Raw genomic sequence first — 27,909 nt, forward strand, 5'->3', positions numbered from 1 at the left:
TATCAATTAGCAGAAAGATCACTGTGCATCTAGGAAGCTTAGGTTTCCAGACAATCTACAGTAAATCTAGCATCATTCACTTACTAGGAGTATCACATTTGTCAAATGAACTAATCTCTCTATACCTGATTTACTCATGTTTAAAATGGAAATAACAATTGAGGCCCCCACCTCCACCCCACTTAAGTGAACAAATTCACGGAATGACCTCAGACTAGTACCTAGCCCACTCAGTATGTGTTAGCTATGATTCCTATCATCTTTGGAGGATCTAATTGTGCAGTGCTTCAGTGTACACTAATCTCTATTCTGATTCTCTTTAATAAGAATCTTCTGATGTTCAGTGGATAAATTATATATATTTTCTCTGATAACAGAATGAATAAATGTATCATTCCATGCATTAATTCCATTAGACTCATCATTTATTGAAATTATGTGATTCAGAATTCTGGTTTTCATTTTGGTCTCCCATGAAAATAGTTGGTAATAGTCTATTCCTGATAGTCTGATATTTGCTGGATATACCACAATTTTAAATCTGTTGAAAGTGAAACACAAATATGAACCTACCATATCGTTATCACTGACAAACTATGTCTCAGTTTGCAACCAGTTCTCTCACTGTTGCTCACAAAGTACAACTTCATCTTTAATGTCATTAATAAAAATAGTAATATGTCTTTGGATGTATGACTTGAATGTAGAAAGGTGCTCCTCTTCTATCTTCTAGGAAACCCTTTGGTAGCTTGGGGCAGGATTGATGGTGGATTCAGAGAATCAAGTCTTTCTCAGGCTTCTTACTGATGAATTATCTTTTCTCTCTCTCCCTCTCCCGTTCCCTCTTCTCCTCTTCCCCTCTTTTTTTCTCTCCCTCCCTTTTTCTTCTGCACATACCCACACAATCTCCTGCAGAGAAAATTCTACTTCTTCCCACAGAAGAGGAAAATGCTTATCCCTAGGTATTTTCTAGGATTTTTTCTTGGGATCAAAATTTTGTCAAACGTTAATGAATAGATTTTCAAGGTGATGATATTAGTCTCTATATCCTTGAGATTTCTACTCATAAAAGTAGGGTAGGTGTTACACCTTCAGATCACTTTCTATATTAGAAAAATCAGTGGTTGATTTTCATTTACTCAAGATACAAACATTGAGTTTTCTTAGAACACATAATATTTTATAAAAACATATTCCCCTATAAGCATGATTTTGATATTGACCCTCTCAATAAAGTAAGAAAACAAAGATTAAAAAAAACTTCCATATAGAGAATTTGACTCTCAGCATCTTTAACCAGCTTTCTTTCCCCTCTAGGAGTAGTGATGCCACTTTAGATTATATTATTTGGAAATAAAAATCCTTCCCACTTGGAGAGGGCTGGGAATATGGATTCCTAGTTGATCCTATCATTCTTTTTTCATTGATATTTCACATACATATTTCAATAAATCCTTACGTCAGTCCAGTAGCAGAGTTGAGACAGGGCTAATTACTGTCATTAAATGGACTCTTTCTCCAATCCCCATCTCTCACTACACTAGTTGGATTGTTTTCAAAAGTGATCGATTAGGTTCTAGGCCATATTGAACTAGGATAATGATCAAGGGATTTTTCTGGTTGATAACCTTCTCTTCTAGTACTCACACATATTGTGTCAGCCCAGAGAGACATGCTAACCAAGTAAGAAGGGAGATTATGGGATTAAAGTATGGGTTTTCAGAGCCAACAGTGCATTTGTGCCTGTTTCTGGTATAAAATAAGGCTACTGCTTGGATAGACTGACTTTCCAGAGTATAGCAGTTACTTATTTAGTAGAGATAATTAAAAATATGTAAAATGAAGACTTTCAGTTTAAACTTTGAAATTGTTTTTTTCTAAATCACTGGTACTTAAAAAAATATTTTTTATGATTTTTGTTTTTTGCTCCAAGAATGTTAGACTAGAAGTCTGGCCATCTGTGCATGGTCCCAAGTCTAAGTAACCAAAGGTAAACCTCTTTTTGTTTTCTGTTTGTCTTTTTTCTCCTAATTCAGAGAAGGTAATAATAGTGCTATCCATTTTATCCAGGCTTATTTAGAGGACAAGATGAGATAATGCACCGAAAAAGGTGCTATATGTGTCAATATCAATAGACATTATCAATAGTATCATCATTATTTTGCCTTACATTGCTGAGGTAAAGGAAAAGGGAATAAGTAACAGACTTCAAACAAGTTCTGAGAAACAGTGGCTTTCAATGGGGAAAATATCACATTTTAGGAGATTTTCTATAATATGGCTGTGACTGTCCATAAACATACCTCTTATGCATCTTAATAATAAATTCTCCAGCCAGCTCTTCTCCAAGTCCAACTCATTCATTCCCACATGTGTATCATGATTCTATGATTCTAGAGTGTCCTCCCCATCCCCTTTCCACTTAACCACATGAGACCCATATTTCAAGATGAGTATATACCCTCATTTATTCCTAAAGACTGAAACTTCTAGTTTTTTGTACTGTTAACCACAAAGCAACTAACCCACTGCCTGGAGCATGGGAATTCAACATATGCTTCTTAAATAAATGACGAAATACCTAGCCTACCACAAGACCAAATATTTCTTCCATGGGATAATCTTATCCTCCTCCGGAGACAATGTTGAAACAATAGCACTTATTTTTTATACTATTAACTCAACAATTAAACTGATAAATTTAGTCATTTTATTACGTTCAAGTCCTCTTTCCCTAACTAATTTATGAACGTTTTGAAGATAAAACTGAGAAAGAACCATTTCTCCCATGTTCATAGCAAACTGTTTGTGCACTATTCAACATGTACTTTGTATGCATGGAAATATGAAAATGCAGATATTGATATGAGACATCCAAAGCATTTGCATTGAAAAACTGCCTAAAAGTGTTCAAGGATGGAATTTCATAGATTATTAGATTTTTATTCCCTGCCTAAATTTTCACTTGGCATAAATTAAGGATTCAATATTTCCAGAGGTATTGAGGAATAGCTGTGTGTATGTTTATGTGTATGACTTAAAGACAAGTCCCTTAGACATAATCTATAAATTTTAACTGCTTATTTATTCAGTTTATTTTTATGACAGTAAATGTCTATGGAATATTTGATTCTGTCCATGTTACAGTGGATCATTCTATTGGACATATAAAATGGCTACACCTTTCAAGAGAGGTAAGGCTGTAGTTACAGCGATTTGCATATTTGATGATCTCAAAAACTTTTAGTTATAACATATTTTTGCCATATTTCTCGAACATAAGACTCTAGCACAAACAGACTAAGTGCAGAAATATAAAATCATGCTGAATCATATCTTAGCATGGTTACAAAGTTTGGTTTGGTTTTCTTTCAGAAGTTGCTACTACTTCCTGCTGAACACATAGACCAAGCATGTCCCGCCCGTGGCCCATGGGCTGCATGTAGCTTAGGATAGCTTTGAATGCAGCACAACACAAATTTATAAACTTTCTTAAAAACATCATGAGGCTTTTTTGGCAATGTTTTTCTTTAGCTCATCAGCTGTCCTTAGTGTTAGTGTATTTTATGTGTGGCCAGGGCAATTCTTCTTCCTCCAATGTATCCCAGGAAAGCCAAAACATTGGACACCTCTGAAATAGACCTGAATATTTGGCACTTGACAGCACTGTGGGATGCTTAATATATTTTATGCTTCAGGAAGGACATAAAGTAGTAAGTTTTCTCCTGGCCTCTACTCTTCTGGTTATTCAAATTTATTGTAAATATCAGAAACACTTTGGAATCTCATGTTAGTACATAAAATCAGTCCTTTCTCTTTCTGTCAGTGTGTGGGCAGCCATTTTGAAAATGAATTATGCTTAAAAGTTGCTAATATCAACAAAGAAATTTAGTGGTGAGAAACATGAAGTCGTTTAAACAAGAAAGAGAATACTGGAGGAAGGGAGGGAGAGACAGGTTTCAGTTAGGATCATGCACAAATGTAGAGAAAGAATTATTTTCTAAGAAGCCTGATTTTCAAGGCAGGCCTCCTGGCAGGTCTCAGGCTGAATTCAGCCCACAGATGTGCTTCACCGACAACATGCTTTTGTTTTTTTTTAATTGGATGTGCATACTTTAATGGGAAGCACATCTAATTTAAAGCACCCTCTTCAGTTTATCACAGGTCACACTGTTTATGCTGTTTATTTTTTGAGAGACACATTTATATCACCTAGCTGGCCCCTGTGGGCAAGTGTCTCTTCCTCACTAATCTATTCAGGAATGGAAGTGTACTGTGAAATCTGAAGGGAGTTTAGGGCAATGCAAAAACATCCAAGTCTAGGACAAAGATTCTCTGAGTTCTTGTCCCTGCTTGTCATTAATAGAGCTGATTAGGGTTAAACTCCTTGACCTTTGTTTTTTCTCCTGGTACACAGTACGTATGTGATATATATTTAGGATAGGGTTACTATCTCACCTGGAAAAATGAAGGTCTGGAAACTGTCTGAGTTCATTTGTTATGACTCCTCCTTCATTTGTTAAAACACATGTGCTTCCTAGGTAGGTCCAGTGATATCACCACTTAGATGACAAGATTTTTTTCATAAATCAATAGGACAAACTATTAAGAGCTCTGCTTGAGGTCATTGCTATAGGGCTAACTTCAACTGCACCTATATACTTCAATTAGAGACAGTCATTTAATTTGGGGTAACCAAGTTTCTTTTTAAATTGAATTGCTCTAACTAGTGGAAACATTAAATGTACCCATTACTTTAATCAAAGTCCAGGTAAGAACAATTTTTTTCTTATTTTTAATATCTCAGTGCATTTTAAATAAAGGAAATGTTGCATTAGTTAACATGAAAGTTGCAACTGGGAAAGGTGCTATGAAGCCATCCGGTGTATTCATCTTCACAGCAATCTATTTCAAAAGTGCTTATCTCTGCTGCTATTATTACAATCGCAGAACATGACAGCACACTGCAGATCAGAGATAAAACCCAAGGCTTCAGAGGCAGCTGGAAATAACACGGCTTATAGTGTCGTGGTCTCTATCCACCTTCCCCTCATGTCAGACAGCCAGCTCTAGAAACCATTGTGGGCAAAGAAAATGATGTGTGCTTCTGGCTTCTGTTACTTACTCTTTCTGTACTTCCTCTTCCTGCTCTCTTTTGGCACTGGTTCCCTTCTTCCCATGATCCATGACACACACATTTCCTCTTCATTAGAATCCATATGCCTCCAGTTCTTTAATATCAGCATTGTATGCATCAACGGTTTTGTTTTGAATGCAACATGCTTTAGGAATTGTTCGTGCTGAATATTTTCCATATGGCTATCTTACCTACTCTCTAACTTTCACCTTTGCTCTCTGTCCACGACTTCTTTGCCCACTGGTTTCCATTTGGCTTTGACCAATGAGAGGCATCAGCATAAGATCAGAGGATTGGAGAAAGGTGAGGTTGAGGTTTTCTCCTGTTCTCTTCCTGTAATGCTACAACTTGGCAGTGGTTATTGCTATGGTCTGAATGTTCTCCGAAATTCTTGTCTTGAAACTTTTTCCCCATTGTGCTACTATTAAGTGGTGGGCTTTGTGAAAGTGATTAGGTAATGAGAAATCTGCATTATGAATGGAAGAATGCCTTATGAAAGGAAGGGATGGAGGAAATTAGCTGAGGCAATTTTTTGCTCTTCTACCTTCTACTACGTAGGGATACCATATTTGCCCCTTCTCCCATGTGAAGACACCTAGACAGCATCATCTATAAGGAACAGAAACCAGAAACCAAATGCTGATGCCTTAACCTTGGACTCCCTGTCATCCAGAACTGTGACAAATAAATTTCTTTTGTTTATTAATTACCCAGTCTGCGGCATTTTGTTATAGCACAAACAGACTAGGACAGTTACATTCTTGTTGTGACGGCCACAACTTCTATGCCACGCCACAGTCTCTCTCTCTCTCTCTCTCTCTCTCTCTCTCTGTATCCATTTCTAACTCTCTTTCTTGACCAGACTGATAACTATTCTCCCTAACCAGATCTCCAGGTCTAAGGGTGATGTGGCTTCCCAGTATTGCTAGTCAGTCCTATGATGGTCAGCACTTCGCTGGTTATCCTTAACCCATTACACATTTGTTAATTATCTTTTCATTAAACTAATTTGAGTTTGACTACTCCTTAAAGGGTGGCATGTCCTTCCTGCTGAAATGCTGGCGGATACATTTCTTATCTCCTAATTTCCATCTCTTCATTCATATCTCTGAACTCGAATGGGAAGAAGTATCTTGCTTGGAGGACTCATCTGAATACCACAAGTTTTTGTCTCTATTTTATTCAGACCTCTGCTCCGATGTCACCCACCTGGAAGGGGCTTTCCTGACCACCCTATACAGGGTAACATCACTCTTCAGTACTTGTCTGCTCACCCTGCTGTGATTTCTTTATAGCACTTACCACCCATGTTCAGCAACCACTTTTCCCCATAGAGTCAATGCCATATGAAGCTAAGTTTCCTGTCCACTGAGGTTCATGGCAGTTTATCCTTAGTGTCCAGGACTGTATCCAGAATATAGCAGATTTAATTAAGAGCTTTTGTTGTTTTCTCTTTTCCAAAATACTATTTATCCCCGTATAAATTGACCTTTTAAGAGCAGCTCCACTTGGGTAATGCTTGCCTTGAGAATCATAACCCAGCTGAGGCTGCACTGTGCTCAGCACCTCCTGGCTATGCTGGGTAAAAGCCAGGGTTCCAAAGCCCTAAGCTCTGTGACTTTCACATGCATAAGACCAGACCTGGTGCTGCCATTTCTTATAAATGTTAAAACTTTAGACTCCACAGTCCTGGAAAAAATTGGGGTTTTCTATTATTTTACTTTAAAATTGATTCCCCTCAAGATGAATATAAGTATAAAGTAGGAAAGGAAAAAAATGTATTTCAAATACATTTTAGAGTGTAGAGTGGAAAGTGGAGGTGTTTCACACATTGTCACATTTACTATGATTGACTTACTCTCCTCCTCTCCCCAGATGCACTTACACTTTCTTTGATTGTATGGCCAGAGCTACCCATGACTTCATACTCTCTTCCACTGAACCTGACTCCTCTTCGACCTCGTCCCCCCGGTCCTATCTCTCATCCCCTGCTCTTCTATTCTTCCTGTGCCCATCATGAACTATGTGAGGCTAATGGCTGGTCTCTTTTCATTTCCTTCTGCCTTTTTCTTTTATTTTCTACACGGTCAGAGAAAGGACAGTAAAGTCTGTAATCTGAGAACAACATCCTCAAGGTAAGGCAGGGATGCGTCTGGATAATAGCCCTGTGAGTGACCAGAGGCAGTGTCTGTGTATTTATAAGAGCCCCGTGTATTTTTAACCAGCAGGCATCAAGGTCTATAACCACATTTTTCTAGGGGCTGTACTCAGCCCCGTGCTGGCCACACTAAAAAGCTCATAAATAACTTGGATCACAGGAAATTGGAAAATGATGACTACACAAATACAAGGAGAATTTTTATGTTTTCCAAACATCAGACAGCATTGACAGTTTCTCCTGGGCCATAAGTCACCATTCCTCAGAGAGCTATTAGAACTTGGTGATGGGGTAAGATAAGTCAGATTTGGGGAAGGGCGAGACTCATAGTGTGTGCTGAAGTTGTGCAATTTGCTTTTGCCTCTCCTATGCCTCATTTCTAACACTCTTATATGCCAGCAATGTACTAATTTTCACCTTGTATTTGTCTGGCCAGTGATCAGGTAAATTCACAGTATGATGTGAGTGACTCCCGCATTGACTAAGCACACAAATGATTCGTACTCTAAACCTCAGCATCACACAATATACTAACATCACAAACCTGCACACATCCCCCCCAGATCCTAAATACAAGTTGAAATTATAAAAAATAAATAAAAGTGAGCTTAGTAAAACAAATACACTTCTAATTCATATTTAAGGCAAGTAGAAAAACACAATAAACATAATATATACTTTTATGAAAAGGGGAGTTTTCTTGTGAGAGAGGGCATTTGACATCATGAGGTAGGTACCTATTTTCTTTTCATGTGTGCCACTGGGTGAAACAATACTCTGATGACTGTGAAAGAAATCATGGATGGTCCCAATAGATGAAAGTTTTGATTTGGTGATTAAAAAAAGGAACAATATTTTTATTTAAAAATATCAGTCATTTTGAAAACAGATCAACAGATACGTGCTCTTGAGCATCTAAAGAGGACCACGATCTCTTCCCTCCACCTCATGTCCCAACTCCCTGCTTATTCTGTCATTGCAGAGTGCAAACACTTTGACCAATGGCTAGACTAGAAGTAACAAAACAATTTTTTCACGTTGGTACAAATATTTTTAAAATAAATTTTTTTTGTGTTAATATATATGTTAAAAATATTAAACTGTTTCTCATCCGTATCCTTCCTAATCTGTTGTTTGAGTTTTGCTGTTGTATATGGTACGTTTTCATACAAAAATACTTAGCTTGGGCCAGGCGCAGTGGCTCAAGCCTGTAATCCCAGCACTTTGGGAGGCCGAGGCGGGTGGATCACGAGGTCAAGAGATCGAGACCAACCTGGTCAACATCGTGAGACCCCCGTCTCTACTAAAAATACAAAAAATTAGCTGGGCATGGTGGTGCGTGCCTGTAATCTCAGCTACTCAGGAGACTGAGGCAGGAGAATTGTCTGAACCCAGGAGGTGGAGGTTGCGGTGAGCCGAGATGGCGCCATTGCACTCCAGCCTGGGAAACAAGAGCGAAACTCTGTCTCAAAAACAAAAAAAAAAACAAAAAACTTAGCTTTTTATATGCTAGTAGGTTTTCTTCCTTGCAGTTCCAGGGATCCCCTTCTGTATTGACAATGGCTTTCATTGATCGGATATTACTTTTATAATGACTCTCTTTCATTAACATTGTCAATTATTCTCATTTTTAAGTATTTCTATGAAGCTTTTCTTTGCTGTTTTGTAGTGTTTACCTCTTTTGGTAGCCCATACACAACCAAATGTGTGCTGAGAATGAATGAATTAATAAACAAATTAATGTATAAACAAGTGAGTTAGCATGGTAGACATCAACATAGATGTTTGATGTATAAACTAAAATTACGACACCGGAATTTATTTGTGACCATTTTAAAGATGCTTAGTTCAAAGCTTGATAGTTGCCTCTGTTAAGAACTCTATACTTTCTTTGTTTCGAAAGAAAATCTAAAAGCAAGGATTAACCTCAGTCAAAATGAATTTTTTTAATTTTTAAACAAAATGGGTTCAGTGATGTGTGACTAAGTCTGAGTGATATTTTCAGGATTAAAAATATTCATTAATAATGGGAAATGGACTTTCTTGCATAAGAATGAATTAATGCCCCTTCCTGAGATGCAGAGCCTGCCTTGAGCAACATGCCTCAGTGCATTTGTTTATAGGCCAATGCTGCTCAAACTATGCCTTCCAAGTCCCCACATTCTCAAATCACATTGAAACTAGAAACAATCTTTAGTTTAGAGATGAAATTAAAAAAGTAAACTAACCTCAGACATGAATCCATTAGTAAACTTAAACATGGATAGACAGATTATAATTTGATGATCACAAAAACAACCCTGACTTTCTGGCCGGATAGGCTTTATAAGGTGTTTGGAATTCCATTATTGAAACTCAATACTTTTGGGTTCAAGAATTGAAATCCTTTAAAATTCCCTTGGGAAGTGTTGCATATTAAATTATAATCATTTAATAAAAATAATGTTCGTAGCTAACATTTATTGAGGGCTTAAGATGTGCAAGAAGCTCTTCTAAGCATTCATGTTATCTCCTTTAATCCTTACAATAACCCAATGAGGTAGGTATTACTATCATCCTATTTTACAGATAAGGTAATAGGGATTTCATCCTTGCTGCTAAGTAACTGCCCCATGTCACAGATGGTGTGGGATGGAGAGAGGACTCGATCCTGACATCTCACATACTTAAATACCTAAGCTGGTATAATCAATAGGTCACAGAAAACATAGTGGGCAAATATAGTGGCAGTCGTACCCTATTCTTGCCAATTAACATGGATCAATTGTAGATGCAAGGGCTGAAGAGAGGGGATGCCAGTAGTGCCTGGCTAAAAGGCCTGGGCAATTCCAGGGCCAGAAATAGGACAAGGTGGGTGGGGAAGTATACCAAACATTGTGCAGTCTGCACAGCTTTATTTTAACACAGCCCACTGGTTCCCTCAAAATTTTTGGGTTATGCAGCTCATCTCCAGCAGTCTCCTGCACACATTATTCCCACACTCCTTAAACAGAGGATTTCCTCTGGAGCACTCTACACTTTCCTTCCCTCTCTGTTTCCTGTTACTTGGGTTGTGAAGCCCCACTTCAGAGCCTTTATTGCCTAGAGAGTGGGTTAGGGCTATTCTGTAGGCATCTCACAGCATAGTCAAAGAGATGGCATTTGTTGTCTATTAAAATATAAACAATATTAGACCTCAGGATCCACTGTAAGGCTGGAATGCAGGTAAGTGGCTATAGCTCTTTTGGCCTCAGAAGATATGGAAAATAGCTGAAAAAGACATCTGGAGGATACACAATGATGAAAGTAATTTTCATAGCATTTTCCACTTGTCTCTCCTCTTCCTTGTTCTGTTTATGGATAAACGGGATCATGAGGTTTATCTTCATCTATATTGCCACGTTGGAAGGATGGAGGATATGAATCCACCAGGCTGAGGCTGGCTTCTCTTCTTCATTTCTGTTGGACCTGTGCTGATATGCAAGACCCACAGATTTGTCTCAGATCTCAGCTGTTATTCTTCAACAGTAAACAGTTCATGGTCAAGCAAGCCAGGACTTGATACCAAGATTCACATATTAAATGTCAATTTTTTTCATGTGTGTGTTGGGGTAGCTGGCATCGGGTAGAAATGCTTAGATTTTCCATGGGCTTGAGCATTTTATAGTAGGAGATGTGGAAGGACTAGGTGGACGTGTCAAGAAATTTCCTGATGGAGCAAAGGAATAGTTCATAACAGATTGCTAGAGGGAGAGAAAAAGGAGGCAGTGGTGTTGTATCAAGGAAGCCGCTGACCTCAGTGGGGTATAGAAGCTGAGTAGGAGGGACCCTTGGGTATTCAAAGTCTCTCATTAAGGGGCCAATCCAACACAGAAATATAATTGAGGTTGGGTCATGGAACCAAGGCTCACCCTCTGTTACTTAGTAGAGTTTATAGAAGAGGTGCTCCACTTTTTTACCAAGTGTGGAGTAATTTAGAAAGATGAGTCAAAGAGTGCGCTTATGACCTGACCTGTGTGGTCTCTGAATCTAAAACACAACCACATTAGTTGGCAGTTTAGAAAGTAGCCTACAGACAACTGCATTCTGTTATTTGCACAAAGAAACAGAAGCCTGAGATGGCTCATCAGAATAGCTCAGAGCTTTAGGGGCCCTAAATACCTCTCACAAAACGACAATTAGATGGTGTAAGGATAAATGATTCTGAAATGTATAGATTATATCACCCTTAATGAAGATGCGAGTTTACAGAAGTTCACTGGGCAGTGATGATTTGGGTCATCCCCAAGCCCTGGACACTGAAAGATTCATCACAATATTTAGAAATAAACACCAATCTGGGTGTCTGTGGCAGCCATGCAAAGCACTTCTTTTGTTTAGTAGGTTTTGAATGGGAAGACTGGAGTCGGTTTATTATATTTTGCTATTTGCCACATCTATCCAATGACCCAAATGCTCCATTTCATGCAGTTTAATCTTGGACCAAATGCAGTTAACTATCCGAGAATGACTTCTTCTGATTTTTCCACTGTTTCCAATTGAAGCTGTAATAGCTCCTTATTCCAACACTCTGAGCAGGTACTGTGAGAAATCACCATGTTTCACTGTGGGAGAGGCAACTGAGGGATGGGCTGAAGCAGTGATTTTGGAAGCTTCTATCAGCGAAAAGAGATGATAAAAATAAGCAGTTATGGGAAGCGGCATAAAGTGCAATTAAAAGAAACAGTGGTAATTGCAATTCAATAGCCAAACCCACAGAAAAAAAAGAGCATAACAAAAAACTTTTCCTCAGTGTTCAGAGAGTTTGTTTATGGGTTTATGGTTTTGTAGATGGCTGCTCCCTTAGAGCATTCCAACACACAGCAAAGCCAGAATTCAGGAAGATGTGTGTGCTGTGGGTTACGGTAAAGGGACTGGCTTTCATTTTAGGAAAATGAAATTACCTGTCCCAATGTAAAGGAAGGTTTTTATGATTCCTGTTTTGAGTGGAGCTTATACTACCTCAGGAAATGCATGAAATGCAACTAACTAAATAAATAAAAACAGAGGGTCAGCAGGTTTTTGTTTCTGTTTTTTTTTTTTTTTTTTTTTTTTTTTTTTAAGAGGATTTTATGGTCTTAAAAACAATTGCAAGACCACAGGTCCCAAGAAATATAAACTTAGGACCAAGTTGCAGTTTGAGCAAAGTAATAGATAATACCAACAGTTTGAGATGGTTCCCTGTAGAAAATTCAAGATAGGTGGCACTAGGGCTTATTTATTATTAATGTCCACACACACAAGGATAGACAGAGTGGAGTGGGGAACTGGGCCTCCCGGCATACTACTTGATCTAAGCAATTACTTAATACCCAGTGTCAGCCATGGAAGCTATCTTTCCCAAGGCTTCCCGAACTCCCCTTTTTGTTATTTGTGTCGCAAAGGTGGTGAGGTCCTACTTTAAAAGATCCGTTTTCCTCTCCTCTTCTTTCCTCTGATGTGTCAGCCACATGGCCCTCAGTGGTCAGCTTGAACTCTTACAGATTAGGATTTCACCCCTAGAAGGACTCTATTGTTCATTTACAGATGCAAGTGTCTTCCCACTCCAACTCTTGGTGACTTAAGAATGCAGAAGGTATAAGTAGCTTCACGAATTCTTTCTCTTGTGCATACTGGCAGGGTTGTGGATGGTTACTGCAGGTAACCATGAGTCCTAAGCCATGATTTCACCTGCATACATAGTTTTTCTTTTTATCTCGTACTATTTTATTACCAAGAACCCTCCCAGTAGTTCTGAAGTTGCTAAAATCTTTGTGGAGAGAAAAGGTGTTTGTGGATAAATTTTAAAAATAATAGGTGTCTTTGGGATTTCTATGCATTTTGGCTTAGGTGCTTTAAAGCATTATTTTGAGAAAAGGTCACAAACTGCCCAAGAAGTGGATGTTCAGATTCTAGCAAAGCCTTCCTGGTCTGGGACCTCCTGTAGAAGCTCTTCCATGGAAGCTGCTGTGTGAGACCATGAATTCAGGTGTAGGGGCCCTTGTTTTTAACCCCAATGAAGCTGGTGAATTATGTGCAGCCTCAGTGCAGAAAGTATTACAGTGGGCAGGGCTGTGGGCGTTTTCTTCAGAACATCCAGGAATCAGTTGTCATTCTGTTAAGCAGCAACTTCCCAGAGGTAAAATGGGGTTTGTCATTGCTTAACATGCCTGAGTGCAAGAGATGAGGTTCTCTAATGCCTTCCAGCGGTAGATCCTTCTGTGATTGTAAGCCCTGGTCTCCTTGTAGAACTAACTGCATCTGTGGAGAGAAGCTGGATGTATGTCAAGTTCATCTGTTTTTCAGGAATGAGAACAGTAGATTTAAGCTAGGGTCTGAGGGTGGGGTGAAGGATTTAAAAAAAGCATCAGAAACTCTACCAAGCATTGTCTCTCAGCCTACATTGTTCATTATGCCTCATGAAGTATGGCTCCTGCCTATCCAAGTCCCTACATGGTGGGCGACAGAGACAAAGGCATTGGGAAACTTAAGTCTGGGATGTATCCAAATTTTTTTCTACACTTCCTGGACACCAGGGCTCAGATATGCCATATCAACTCCTCAGGCCATTTTCTTTCCCAGTTCTTTGGCTGTCTGACTTCTGAGTTATACAGCTCAACTGTGTGATGGCCTCTAGAGCTCTCCGTATTGTTGTGCATTCTCCTCAGCCCCAAGAACTGCTTTGGAACCCAACAAGTGGATAACAACCAGAGAGGAAAACTCCACTTGGTGTTTCTTACTCTGATACAACTCCTAAACGCCATTACCTTTGAGATGCAGGGGCTCACTCTAACCTTTAATTGGGTTGAGGGTTCAAAATCCCTTATATAATTTCCTGTTTACAGATATGTTTACAAATCTCAGAGGCAATAGAAATAAGCGTTAGATTTTTAGTTGATCCTCAAGTCTGTTTTTACTTGTATTATTACATAACCCAAATGTGTTTGGAAAGGCTGGGTCGCTCGACAGGAATGGTCCCTGCAGAGATGACATTCCATAATGCTGCATTTCTGAATCCAGGTAAGTGGAGATGGGTGAGTTACCTGAATCATATTTAGAGCTTTTTCAAACTGTACTTGTTGCCCTGATTCTGTCATTTTCCCATGTTTGTAGTGGATTTGTGAGACATTGAGAAGGTCAGGTGATAGGCTGAGAGTAGGGAAAAGAAAGAGACAGATGAGGATGATACTCAGGTATCTGACTGGGGAGCTGTATGGAGGACAACATCACTAACTAAAATGTAGAAAACTGGTGAAGAAGCCAGCTTCAAGGTATGCTCATAAAGGATTTGGCTTGTCCACCTGAAGAATGTCCAGGTATATCTGCCTGCTGGACAGTTTGCTTATTTCTTCATGTTTGAGCTGGTATACTCTGTGGGAACAAGTTTCAAATCAATTAGAAACCAATGAAATTTCCATTTCCATTTCAGTATGTGCACTTCTGGTTCCATTTCTGCACCTAATTGCTGCTATACAACTCCAAGCAATACTGGCTTTCTGGGACAATGACCTTTTTGAAACACGTTTCAGTGATGATTCAATCTGCAAATGATAAAATGATGAGAATGATAAACAGGTCAAGGCCATAGGCAGAGTTTAGTGTCAAGCCACGGGAGATCTCTCTTCAGGGTAATGCTGATGTGTTGATCCCATCCTCCAGTCAGCTATAAGCTAGTGTATATTTATACAAAATAATCTAAGAAGTGTAGCCAAACGCTGAGTTGAAACATAGACACTGTGTTTGTCTAACATAGGGCATCCGCCTTTTGACAAACACATCAAGTATCTGATTAAGCAGCTCTATCATAGGACAATATTGGTGGCTGGAGGAGGAATCTCATGGTGAAGGCAATGGAGAGGAGTCGATAGGTCTGATGCTGAAGTTGAGGGTTGTGTTCATTTACCTGCTGCATTGAAAGAAGAAGAAGCAAGGAGTTCCAAGAAATGCCAAGCACAAGCATGTTGGGACTATGAACTGACTAGAAGGGGACAGGGAAGTTCGTGCTGAGTTCACCAGAAAGTCAGTGGAAAGTGGAAGTCTGAGCTCCCCAGACTCCTAATCAGTGTCAGTCAAGCCATGCCGGGATTGAACTTTACTACATGAAAAACACTGTGGATACCGCTGCAGAGAGAAGCTTGTTTTCGGTGCAGACAGCCCAGAGGATGAGAAGGTGGGTCATATTTACCTAACTCATGCAGAAGTGCCCAGTAAAAACATTTTTAGAGCCTCTCTAGCAGCGAAGGAGTGAACAGAAAGATCCACCAAAGGAGGAGACACTTTCAACAAGGGAGTGGTACCCAGTTAAGATTCACTAAAGAGGGGGTGTCTGGTTTGGAGAAGTAGCAGACGAAATATTGTATTTTCTTAAACTTATTAACTAATTAAATCCTAATAAATTTCTAAGTCCTTTCCTCACTGACAAATATTCAAATATGGTTACAGAATTATAGTTTACAAAAAGTATTTGAATGGCAGTCAGAGCCCCATGGTTTTGGTCTCACATCTCCTGAATGGGACCTTGAGTAACTTACCAATCTTCTTTGTATTCTGGCTTCCTGAGTTGTCAATAGATACGTTCGTTTCCACTATGCCTATGTAAAAGTGATGCTAGCGAGATCCAGGAGGCCATTTGATTGGCAGTGTCAGACAAAGCGGAAAGTACATATGGTTACAAAGTACCAGATCAGACCTCCTAACTGCCTGAAATTCCCCCATTCCCAATGAATATACAGCCCATTTTTAGATTCATGAGCACTGAATGTGACTATTTTCTCACCAATTATCCAGCAAAAATTTCCATCTCCCAATGGACCTCTAAAAGCATTTTAGTAAGTCCCCTCTTGCTGTTGCTTACTGTCGACACAAGGCCATACATGTAGTAGATATTCCAAAAACATTCGCTGATGTTACCATAGACTCATGGCATCTTGAACTGATAGAAGTCCCTGGCTTTTGTGGCAGTTTTAAACTACTCTGCCACTCATCAGGGAATTTGAGAGTAGTATGATTGTGTATGTGCGTGCATGCATGTGTGTGTGTGTGTGTGTGTGTGTGAGAGAGAGAGAGAGAGAGAGAGAGAGAGAGAGAGAGAGAGGTTAATCATTCAATATAGTAGAAGACCCTTTGTTCTTTGCTTTTCTTCTAATTCAGTGTCTTCCATTGTTGGAAATCCTTTGTCAAAAATAGGGATGAGAAAGAATGTAAAAGGGAGAGCTACAGAATTATTTACACTAAGGAAAAAATAAGAGGAAACTTATATTGTACTGATAAAAATCTCGGAATTGGCTCAATATTTAAAACAAATAGGTCAAACAAAACAAACTTTAAAAAACAGCAAATAAACAAACAAACCAGACTCTAGCATTTCTCGTATTAGAAGCTGTTATTTGAAGCAGCACTGGGCTTTATGAGGTTCCATGAGGCTGCTAAGAACATAGAGTGAGGTGGGTCTGAACGAAGATGTACTGTGTGAATGTGAAAATACACACTGTATTTTGAAGACTTTGAGTGGAAAACATAATGAAGTATATTTTTAATTACTTGTTGAAATTAAAACTATATATATAGAGAGAGTTAAGTAATTTTACCAGTTTATTTTTACTTTTTAAATGTGGCTTCTAGAATATTTTAAATGACATGTGTCTCATATCATATTCTCATTGAACAGAGCTGGTCTAAAATATCCCAGATATGACCTTCAATGCTTCAATAGTACCAATGCCCTTAATAAGCAAGTGTTATGAGTGAGGTACAGAACTCAGGGCTGTTACGCCACATCACCAATGGCTTTAAAAACCACTGTAGATGGTTCTGGGAATTCAAAAATAAGGCTAGTTTAGCAGTAAACAAAAACTCTATAAAAGCATCCAAAAGGTTATTTTAAAAAAGTTACTTTGTTATGAGACACAGTATGCTGTAGAACACTGGTATATATTGAGTAACATTCTAAATCTTATAAAAAATTAGTGTGTCTACCTTGTAGAATTAAACTACATTTTTACAATAAAAGTTAAAATTACATTTTCAATTGTATCATCATTTTTAAAAATAAAATAGAACTGGTAAGATGAACAGCTATTTTAATCACATTCTTCTCCAGTGAAATCCAGGACTTAAACAATATATATTTTTTAAAGTTACAGCTCTTGCATTTTTATTGGTCTGACTGGTGAAAAAAGAATCTTTTTGCCTTTTACAGAAATATCGCAAGCAAAGCAATAATGATCAATCCCCGATGAATATAAAAACGGCTCCAGGACATGACTGGAGAATGGCAAGAACCTCATTTTTATCACTATGCTTAAGCGCAATACAAGAGATTTTGTTTGTTTGTTGGCTTTTCATCACAATAACTCTTGTAACTCCAGTAAAAAATTGGGGCAGATTTATCAAATGTATATTTCAGACTGAAGGTCAATGTCCTATGGCTCTTGTTTCACCTGCAGCCATAAGCAAACTTTCCTGTCTCCTAATTCAACAAATATTTATTACACACCTTTCTGCCTGCCTTGAACTAGATAGGAAAGACAGCAAGAAGGATACAAAATAAACTTTAATTTTCAGGAACCTAATGAAATTCCTTTTCTAAACAACTTTAAGAAACATTAAAGAATACATCTAATATTATTGCCTTACTTTACATATGAAAGAACAGAGACCCACAGTGTAAAATGACTTGTTCAGTCACTGAGGTTGATGTGAGAAAACCACTGGAAGCTAGGTGTTTTGATTCCCATTCGAACTCATTTCTATTACAAAATATTGCTTGATTTTAGACAGCTACTTCTACAAAGACCAGATTCCTTTTCCATATTCCATCCTTTTCTGAAGCATATCACTTACTTTTTTTTCCAAGAAATGCCTCTTTGTAGTGAAGTCAATAATTGTATTTGTGGGACTTCTCTAAACAGAACAAACTCGAGCAGAGAGCAGCCCTGGGCCCTCTCCATAGATCACAGCTCCTGGCAGCTCCCCCAGGGAGCACAGAAGCACTTGGACCAGCTTTAAGTTTAAGTGCATGTCACCATGATATACGGTGTCTTTGGTGTCAGTATATCATGAAGTGAAAGGGGTGTCGCCCATGGATGGAGAGCATCCATTCTCTTCTCCTGACATTGTGCTTTTTCCCCAAACAAGACATATCTGTGCGATTACAATCTTATCCAGGCTGGCTGACTCTTTCCAGGGCTCATCTGCAGAGCGGGGCAAAATCAGTCAGCATTTTGTGGAGTGAAGTTTTGGGGGAGCATCTTATTGAAACAATGAAAAAAGAAATAGAGGTGAGAACATATAAGGTTCTCATATAGATATTGTTTTCAGCCTCTTTTTAGCATCATGAAGAGCCTAATTCCTAAGCAATTAAGAGCAAGTTCTCAAAAGTCATCCTTTTCTGGGTTCAAATCTCTGATCAAATACTTCCTAGCTACATGACTCAGGCACATGACTGAACATTTCCCTTTTTTACTTTTCTTACTGCAAAAGTGGGTATTATATGAAAAATACTACTTACTTCATGGAATTATTATGAACAATAAATGAATAAATATAAATGAAACCCTCAGCATAGAGCCTGGGACTTACATTGTCATTATCATCTTTTTTTTTAACCTAGCACTTTTTTTTTTGCCTAAGATATTCAAAGTAGTCATAAATTGAAGAGTCGTTCTTTTAATAACTAAAGAGCTTATCAAGCAAGGGATATCTTGGGTTTAACATTTTCACACTAGCTAGAGAATAGAGAGTAATCTAGGAAGAGACAATCCATGTAGTCCTTTTTCTCCATCCATCCATTCATCCACTTATCTATCCATCAGTCTATCCATCTATTCATCCATCCATCTACCCACTGTCTTAGTACCTTGGAGTCTGGTGGTTTAATTATATGTGCTTGAGGACTTTCTGTTCCCTTAACCTAATGATACATCTGCTTTTTCGTGATGGTCAAAGCTTGAGGGAAATGGTGGGGCTAGATAATCTCCAAAGGCAGAGTTTGTTGATGGGTAGCCTGGGTGGGCATCTGACCTACCTAAACTTGTGTTTCATCTGACTTTTATTAAATTAGTCACACACAGACACATACACACACATATGTATACATAAAAATTTATATGCATATACTATTACATATTAGAGCATGTAGAGGTTCACCCTGGAAGAACATAGCCATGAATGAAATTATCAGTGGAGAGGTTAGTAGTTAAGGCATTAGGACATCTCTCCTTCAGCCATGCCATAGTTTAGATAGAGGACCTTGAGCACTACCATAAGTTCAAGTTGCTGCACAGATCCCAAGGAGTTTGACCCTACCTCCACTTTACTATTTCATCCTCATATAAAGCCTTTTAAAAATATGGTTGTTGCCTAGAAACAACCATATAAGACTACTTAGGGGAGGGGAGTGTTTCCAAACTGAGCAAAGCCCCCTGAGCCCTTGCTCTGGTAAAACACAATAAGCGACTTTAAGAAAATGAGCTATTCTTCTGTCTCAGCAGTGGAACAGATGCCTCTTAGCTGAGCCTGATTCTCCCTTCCTTTCATGGAGTTCTTAACCACCTTATTTAGGATTTTTGTATCATGTGGAGTAGAGCAGTACTTTTCATGTATGTTGATCTTTTCTGCCGAGCAGGATGGTAAATTCCAAATGTAGAACACAATTATTGCCAACTCTCTATCTAATCCAGTGACTAGCACAGGCCGAGAATATAATAAAGAATCTCAATAGTAGGTGAATAGATTGTCACAATTAGAAATTCTAAGAAATAAATTTATTTTAGGTTAATCTTACATAGTCTAATTTTCATTCCCATTACTACAATAATCACCAGAACAGCCACTGCTCCTACCAGGTGGAAATGGTATTTCCCGGGCTAATCTGGCATCTTTCTTTGCTGTATTACTTCCTGGTGAATTCACCCACCTGTGAACAATCTGAATAACAAACACAGCCCATAAACCTAAGCTGTCACATATAGTAAAAGATCAACTATTTCCTGCAGGATAGACTCAAAGGAGTGAACCAACAATTATCGATGCTGTAAAGACACCCAAACAATCCTTCAACTACTTTATTTCTTTCGTAAAAGGGGAAAATTAAAAGATGGCTCTTCTCAACATGCTGATGCTGAAAAGAACATTGACTTTTTTTTTTCTGAATCATGTTTGACTGTGAGTGCTCAATAATTAGAAATATTTAATGCAGGCAAACATCAGCAAGTTAAAATTGTTTTCTGTTTGAATCTTGTCATTTGCCAGAAAGGAAATGATATGTTAGAAATGTTGCATTCTTTCTCAGTATGATAGCAACTAAAGTGGCTTAAAATTGGATTCATTTATAAAGCTGGACACTATTAATATCATTCCCTGCATGATGGTAATTCATTTTACTCTGCTTTGTCTCAGAAGCAGTAGGGGCTCCATTCCTTATATTCAGTTTGCAGTCCTAATTAAGTATTCATTATAGAATACATATTTTTTCATTTAAGACTGAATTTCAAATATTTATGTGCTGTATTACACTTGTTTACTATTAGGTCAATATTGGAGGTACTCACAACCAGTAGTTATATGTCTTCAATTTATAAAATTAAGGATCTGAAGGAACTCAGCTACAGCAAATACCTGTTTCCCTCAGGATCCTTAGCTCACTAGCATTGCGTGGAATAAGATGAAAACTAAATGTAACTACACTGGTTCCCCACCATTATAAATAAAAGATGCTCCATGGATCCAGTGTAAAGTTGATATGACACATGTAGAAGCTTCACATAAGATTCTATAGGACCACAATCCTGAAAACTTTACTATTGGCAGATAAAGGACTGGACACCAAGGAAGAAAAAGAGGACAGAAAGGTTTAATAGAATAAAGTTAAGTGAAAAGTATCTAGCACATCTGGAAACACTGTTAGATGATTATCTCTGTTAAATTATGGCTGTGTGTTATGAGAAAACTGTTCTAGCAAGGCTCATGTTTGCAGCTCTAGAAAGTGAATCCTTTGGAGTTTACTTGATAAGCAATGGAGTGTGTATATAACAGTATAAATTATGTATTACATTGTGCTTTTTACTTGGGAGCTCAAAGGACCCTAGAGAATGTGCTTTATTCAAAATTACATTGTGATCAACAGTAGGTGGGAAATGACCAGTTTCAAAAGTTGGATTTAAAAGGAAGGATCACATAAACGAAAAACACAGCAGCCAAAAATTGGTGAAATTGGAATCACTCAAAGACTCTCATTCTCCTAAATATTCACATATCAAGACCAGAGTGGGAACTGAAGTTCATAACACTTCCTAATTTATAGATATTTTCTGAGTGTTGATTACGTACTAAGTCCTTTGTTTGTACTTGTGAATGAAGAAAAAGGAAAGAGAGGTGGGAAAAAAAGGAAGTTAATTTTCATTGTAAGTTACCAGCATTTTGGAGTGATAGACTATGAACTTAAGCTTAATTGGTTAACAGTAGAAGACATCTGTACATGATGTCACAAGGCAAGGTATGTTCTATTGATAAAAATAGTGGTTCATATCATTTCACAGGAGCAAGAGATTGTAGTTATATAGCAGTGACCTGAGAGTACTGCTTAGAGAAACGAGCTCTTTATTTGGGACTTGAAGGATTGTTTAAAATGGGAGCAAATACATATAGGCAGGGGAGGTAGGTATGAAGCAAGGAAGGTAAGTCAGGAAATGCAGGGCTTGTTGGAGCACCAAATCCAGATTTACATAGCAATTGAAAAGAGAGTTAAAGGGAAGATGGATTTGTTGGATTGTAGAAAGTGTGAACGGCATGCTAATAATTTATGCATGATAAGAATTTATCCTCTAAAAATGAAAAGAAACTGAGGGCTTTGCAACTAGAATTGAAGTGTTGTATTTAAAAGACCTAGCCTGCTGCAGAAGTCACCAATTAATGAAGAAAGAGACTTGAGGAGTTTTGGTAGGTTTAGCCATCAAAAGTTCCAAATTAGTGCTCAAAGGAGAAGAATGAGGCAATGTTTATTTATTTACTTTGTTATTAATTACTGATTGGTTGACATAATATTTCCCATTAAAATATGTCCTAGTGCCAATAAATGACACTAAAATGTGAATATTCCCATTGAATTTCACACTTTTCCTATTTATAAACTATTAAGCTTACTGACTGAAAAAAAATCTGTATATATATGTATATGTATTTCCACTGCATAGAAATATATTTCACAGAGTAAAAGGATTCTCTATTTGCCCACTGTCTAGTCTTTAGAAGACATCTACATTGAAAGAAAAACCATAATGTCAGAGCTAGGTTTGGGTAGAATGTTCGTTTTCGAGTTTTACAAAATAATTTATGTAACAGAGCAAGATTTCTAGGGCTGAAATAGTTTTCTATAGATAAGACATCTAGTTGCAAGACTTTTAGCAATCCTTTTCTCCCTTTGGAATGGAAGGTTAGTATCTTCAAAGGTTTGTGATTTCTTCCTTTGGGCCTTTTAATTATTTTTGTTTATTAAGTTTCAAGGTTTTATGTCTCCTTTTTGCTTTAAAACATTTTAAAATTTAAAATGTGTAAATATGGGCCATTATTAAGGTATCTCATCTAAACAACTCCTTCTTGAATTTCACATATGATGTCCTGTAATTCTTTCAGAAAATTGCCTTCTCTCTTAGTCATGTGAGAATTGCTTCTGTTTAATTCATGGAAGATTCCCCAGCACTGCCAAGAAAGTCCCACGGCCACCAGTGACTATCCTGCCCCATTTTTCACCTTCAGAGACCTTTACACATATCAGCTAAATTCATTCTCCAGAGCCTCTGGGAAGATGGTGACTTTACAAATTCCTCCATTGACAAATTCCTCCCCAGGGAAATATTATGGATGTTGATGGGGAAAATGCATCTTGCCAAGATTGTAGCCCACTCTGAATGTGAAGCCTAAGAGTTTGGAAACTGAACGGTGCCTTTTAGGGCTAGAGATTGACTTAAGATTCAACTGCAAGTTGGTAGCTAATGTTTGCAGAAGGGATGCCCAAGTAATAAATGCAAAAATTGTGCTTCATTTCTATTTCCAAAGTGAATAGGATGTTTGTCAAAGCAAGAAACTTTGCTTTGATTATAAGCTACAGATAATGAAAATGTGTTTATGTTTTACAAATACATTTGATTCTAGTGGATTGTGTTTCCCATCAGGGAACCAGGTTCAGCAAATATTTTCACATGCTAACTCCTCAAATCAGGCAGAAGGTTTTCCTTGACTAGAAATACAATAAGCTTGGAGAATAGAGGGTTGAATAGAAACTAAGTGAGTGATTGACTTTATAATTGTTCTTCACTAGAATTTAAGGACCAGCACTGGTTTGCTGTTGAGAACACATATCACCTATATTTAGAAAATAGAACTCACGAATATAGTCTCTACTTTTAACCTTATTGACAAACCAGAGACAATTCCCTAAACTTATCATCTCTTTATGTTGAAAATGAGGGGCCCATATTCAAATGGTTTTGGTAAAAAAGTAATTTCAAATAAGAAATACAAATCTAGGATAAGGAGTTTAGAAATAGAAGACTGCATAGACATGGTACAGATCAGAGGTACTGAACAGGGATTCTGGCTAGGAATCGGCCCACAGAAGTTAAAGGCTTGTGACTCAAGTCCCTTGGAGAATATCTTTCTACAGAGTTAAGAACAAATTGCCTAAGAGGATGAGTAAGATATATGTTGATCAAGGGATTGAGATAAATTTTCCAGGATTAGATTCCAGAATGAGCTAAAATATCCTACTCACACAAACTAAAAAGGGAGAAGGCCTGCCTGGAATGAAACGGAATGAAAAAAAAAAGCTTGTCTCTTCCAGCAATGGTAAGATGTATTGCAGACAAATTTGAGCACAACGGTCACAATCTCAGTATATAACAACCGGATAGTGAATATTTCTCACATTGTGAACACCATAATTAAAACAACGAGAGGAGATGTATATTTTTCAGGTGTTTCAATTCCTGACTATGTCCTTAAAGCATTCCTGAAAATGATGAATCACATAGGAAGGTAAAATCTAGAGATCAAAACTCGAACTAGTACCCAATCTCAACTAAGAAAGAGTGGAGGGGTTGATGAATGGTAAACAGCATGATCAATATGCATTGAGCTTGACTTTGAGGAATCTTCTTCTGGTGCCTTCTCTGTTGCTGATTTGTCCTCTTTGCCTGTTAAACTGAAGTGCTGCAGATTTCACCCCTTCTTCTAACATATCACTTCACCTTTGCACTTTGATCGGGGAGAATTGTCTAGTAATTGATGTAAGTATTCAGAAAAGAATGGCTTAACTGAAGAGACATGAAGTAGCAAGCTGTTTGTCCATTTGTTTCTCAGCAACAATGCTTAGTCAGGGCCTGGAAATCACACCTCATAACAAACACATACACACCTCATTTCCTTCATGATTGCAGTCAGTGATTTTGAGTGAGTGGTGTCTCCAGTGATGTGTTAGAGCAAGAAGGAACAATCTCTGCTAATCCATGACTCTCCCTTGACACTTCATGGGTTCCAAGGCTGTTTGCTTACAAGCCCTCAGCAGTATTATGCAATGTTCTCATAAACTACAGCATGGAAGATTGAAAAACTGTGTTTCCAATCATTTTTACTCCTTACTTCAAGGATATTTCTTCCTAAATCTTTGCATCTTTTGCTTTTTACACTTTTCTCCCAACATTTATTTCTTTTCCATTTCTACATATTCTCTTGACTCTTCTCTTTTCTAGATTCCCATATTTTGTGGCTGAATACAATCAAGTCTTGGACTTCAATCCTAAGACTGTTTCAAGATCCTTTTCACATTTCCTAAGAGTATTATGACTTTGATCCAGAAGGAAATGTAGGGCATGATTCATGGCAGGTACCCGATGAATAGTTATGAACAAAGTTAATCATCCTAGAGCTCATCTTGGCTCCAAAGAAGGAGACAATGATACCTTTCAGGGGACTAATTAGAGCATTAGTCTAGAGGCTTCTCCAAAATTTGCTGTTAAAAAACTAATTCTTGCTCCTTTCTAAAAGCATGGGACTTTGAGATGGTAGAATCTCATGCTGGTTCTCTAAGTCAGTATCTGGGTGTAGTGGAACCACACCAAAATTGCATCTACCTGTGAGGCAAGTGAGAAATGAGCTTTTAGTGTGTTACGTTTGAGTTTGTTTGTTACTGTCCCGAAACCTAGCCCAGACACACTAATACAGATCTTAAACTGTATAATTCATTGAGAAAAATCCCTAAAGAAGAGGCATGTCTATGTATAGCTCAACAGAGAGGTGTGTGGCTGTGAGAATGTGTGTGTCCATTTATGTATGTGTGTGTGTTGTACACCATTGACCAACTCTCTGTCTCCTTCCTATAGCCTCAATACCTTCATCTCTAAGATAAGGGTGTATTAGAATTTCCATTAGCTTGAAATTATCCAAAACAGTCTTGCATTTCTTCAGGTCTCAACATTTCTGAAGTCTTTTAAACCCAACAACAAAGCTCAGGGCTTGGATAGACTCTGATTTTAAGTCCATCCAAACCATCTCTTTGTTGTCTTTGCCCCCTTTAAGAAAATTCCAGATGAAAGCATAAATCTGCCACATGAACTGATTTGCTGCACAGCAAGATAATTCTTTTAAGTAGTTTCTATTATAGGAAAATTAATTTCAAGGCACTTCATACAGTTCTAGTAAAATCCTTCCGCTCCACGGGGGTCCATGAGCAACATTAACTGTGCAGCATTTGCTGGGTATGCCTCGTTATGACTTGGTGCAGTGAAGGATGTTTTACATTTTTTTTTCAGTTGGGCATTTTGAAAATGCATTTTTTTTTCTTATCTCTGACTGAATATTTAAAGAAAACTGGAATTTTAGATATTTTTATAATGAACAAAATATTTTTTCTCCTGCCTCCTATAAGGGGACATAACTTGTTTCTCCTGGTAAAACTTTGCACTTTGTTTTTATTTAGATATTTGTGTGTTTGTGTGTGTGGCCCACCATTGATTCGTTTGAAGATTTTATTAAAAACAAATATAAAACACACTTTGCCAATAAGTATACTTTAACATTTGAATGATTAACAATAAAGGAGAGGCTGGGCATGGTGGCTCATGCCTGTAATCCAAGCACTCTGGGAGGCCAAAGCGGGTGGACCACCTAATATCAGGAGTTCGAGATCAGCCTGGCCAACATGTCCAGTTAATTTTTGTTTTTTTTTTTAGTAAGGATGGGGTTTCACCATGTTGGCCAGACAGGTCTTGAACTCATAACCTCAAGTAATCCACCTGCCTTGTCCTCTCAAAGTCCTGGGATTATAGGCTGGAGCCACTGCACCCGGCCTTATTGTGCATTATTTATATTAACAGCTATGCATTTATGTTCTACAACCAGTTGATACACAATGAATACTGCAGTAATTTGTACACAATTGATCGTGTTAGATACTTGATGACAGTCCTCATTTTTGATAACTCTCCTGGTGAAGTGAGGTAATTACAGGCGGTACTCTGAAGGCCATAGTGTCTAGCAGTTGTGAGATACTGTACCTCCAGGTTTTCTTAACATTAAATCCAAACTGCTAAGGGGTACATTGATTTTACTTCCTTTTAAAACCTGAAAAAATATTTGATAAAAATACTTCACATTTAAAAAGTATGTTCACAACCTTCTTTTTATTTGATTTAGTTTGGCAGAAATCATAAAAGATATTCTCTCTTGTGTTCCATGGTATACCAGTCAGTGACAGACTAAAGTAGGAAAGGGAGCACCATTGCTATTGGAAGAACTCCTAATGCTTCAAATATACCCCATTTATTATTCCATTTGGAATCAAGAAAGAACTTACTAGTTTGAGCCAATGGCTGCTCTTTTCTCTATGGCCAATGATGGCCAAATTTTGTCACCTAACCCAGAATTTTTTGCTTCCACAATCTCTCTCCCTTTGGCCAGTGGCAAAGAAGATACTTAGACTCCTCATTAGATATAATGAGCAATTCTTCTCACTGAAAAGAATATCGCTAACTTACCTTCTTCTGAGCTGGGAAACATTCGAAATATAGCATTGGCTACTAAATAATCTTGGTAATGTTTACAAAAGCAATCAATATGTTAATATAATGATTTGATTAATGTAAGAAGTTGAGAATTTAGCTTTTATGAACTAAGTCATAAATACCAACCTTCACTGTAACGGAAGACATTTATAAACAGATTTTCTTTGTTTCTGCTCGAAGTGGAAGTAGTGATAATAACATGGAAATAAAACTTTATTTGCTCTATGGCAGATCCGGAGCAGCCTCAGGCTGTCCCTTTTAAGGGGCTTGAGTCCAGATCAGCTCATTGAGGCAAACACTATTTCTATGCACTAACCGATTTTTGTGCTGTTTCTTCGATTGGTAGTTCACTTGACTGGGCTTCTGACTTTTCTGTTAATGAAGGGTCTAGGTTTAGACTGCTTCTAAACACCTTCTTAGTTCAAAGTTTCATTTTTCTACATCTGAGAGCTCAAAAAGAGAAAAATCATGTGACCCAAAGAAATGTGGGTATTAATGTCTTAATCTCTGCTGATATATTATCCCCAGCCCATTCCCACACTTTGTCTGTTCCCTCCCATGTA

The sequence above is a fragment of the Callithrix jacchus genome, chromosome 13 (assembly GCF_049354715.1).
Source record: "Callithrix jacchus isolate 240 chromosome 13, calJac240_pri, whole genome shotgun sequence".
Taxonomy (NCBI): Eukaryota; Metazoa; Chordata; class Mammalia; order Primates; family Cebidae; genus Callithrix; species Callithrix jacchus.